This window comes from Sinocyclocheilus grahami, unplaced genomic scaffold (genome assembly GCF_001515645.1).
Source record: "Sinocyclocheilus grahami isolate Dianchi unplaced genomic scaffold, SAMN03320097.WGS_v1.1 scaffold2575.1, whole genome shotgun sequence".
Lineage (NCBI taxonomy): Eukaryota > Metazoa > Chordata > Actinopteri > Cypriniformes > Cyprinidae > Sinocyclocheilus > Sinocyclocheilus grahami.
This window is the reverse complement of record NW_015507754.1, coordinates 57,552-59,528: the sequence shown is the minus strand read 5'-3', so window position 1 is coordinate 59,528 and position 1,977 is coordinate 57,552.

The following is a 1,977-nucleotide window of genomic DNA, read 5'->3' as shown; positions in this document are numbered from 1 at the left end:
TGTTTCCTATGAAGCACCTGATACATATTTTTATAAACATTCAAACTGTCATAATGATTTGTGCACAGACATGTGCACATATATGCAGCTCACAACTGCTGTGACTTACATTTGTGGATAATTTCATTCAAAGTGACATATAGTCAATTACCAGTATACATATGTTCCCCAGGAATCAAACCCTCTGTGTTTCTATCACATGATCTAGCAATTTGAGCTGTAGATGTACTTTAATTTTAGTGTCTGCTGGATTTGTGCAGGTAAAGCTCACAGATGTGACCAAAAAAATACCTGCTGTGATTCTGATGATCACTTGTAGAGGGCGACACGTCACTGTATTAAAAGCAGTCATGTCTTAAAAAATATTGTGTATTGTAGGCTTTAAAAATATTGTAAGCTTTATACGTTTTTTTCATTTATTATATTTCTTTGTTACTGTGTTGATTGATGTATTACAGATATTCAGTGGAAATACTCATACTTGCATGATATTTCACACACTAAATGTTCTTTAAAAAAAATCAATCAGTCATTGAGCAGCATGTCTTAAACAATTTTATTTAATCAGCCTGTCCATCTTTTTAAAAGTGATTTACACAAATACATATGATTTGATAGATTCAGATTCAGTCTTGAGTTCTCTGATCCACACATCTGAACTGAGCACAGGAGAGGGCGATTCATATGATATGAACATTCATAATAACAGTGTTCCTGATGCTAATATGCAGATAGATGTTTGTATAATTATGTTTGAGGTCTGCAGTAGCTCACTTTGTCCTCTAGATGGCTCTTAGATTGTCCTCTAGTTTAGTGCTCTTTCTGACTGACTACTGATTGGCCCTTGAGAACAAAATTAATTTCACTGTCAGTTTGATCTTGTTTTGCTGTGTGATATGAATTTCTTTCTTAGAGCAGATGCTAGTTTCACAAATAAAAGTCTCTCACTGTCTGACAGTAGGTGGCGCTTATGGAACAGCAGAAATGTTGCACTTATTTTTGTATACAAAGCAGTCCTGCTTTCCATGGAGAAGAAAGTAATTAAACAATATTTACGTGTTTTCAAACAGCTTTTCAGGTTCCTGTGTTCACTTTGTTGTTTATCAGATATAGGCTACTTAAAAATGTAAAGATGTGATCGTCTCTCAGGTGTTGCTGATGATCTTCTGTGGAGAGTGATACTGTTACATGTCGCTCCTGCTCAGATAGAATATCATTCTGTGTCCCAGTTTCAATCTGGCTTCTGTTCTTAGGGACTTTCTTTAGGTCATGTTACAGTTAGAGATAAACCCTGGACTTTACTGCATGAATCCTCAGTGACTCATCCCACTCAGTTTTCCCAAATCCCTGCTAGGCATGTTAAAACAAACCTGTGCTTATCAGTGACGAATCAAAGAATCAAATGACACTTTTCAAGACAAGTTCTGATCTGATCTTCTGATCAGTGATTAATTAATCAATTTAAACACGTCTCTCCCTCACTCGTGTTTGATCGTTAAAAGAGACAATATAACAAAATTAAAACATTGTTTGTATTTTTCTAAGAACTATGGAGTTTACAGATTTATTGCAGTTATATTATTTATAAATGTCACAACCCCCTTCTTGTGTTTTAGGACTCATAATGTGTTGCTGTGCTCCTCCTGTGTTTTGTGTTCTGTTTGCCTATAACTCCCTTGTTAGTTATAGCACAATAGTTACCTTGATTAGTTCCCATGACAATTCATTAGCTCCATCCCCTCAGGAACTAATGATGGGAACTATGGTAACAAGGCAGGCTTTCATGCCATGTCATAATTACTATAGGCTCCAGATGACAACACCTCACTTTCTATTTGGAGCTGTTTGCGTCCTCGGACTGGACATTATGTGTTTCTATAGCACCACTATCAACGCCTAATGAATCTGCAGTATCAGGGGGCACAAGCAGGCGCTCTCAGAAAAGTCTCATCTTACAAGCTGTAATTACCAGTTCAA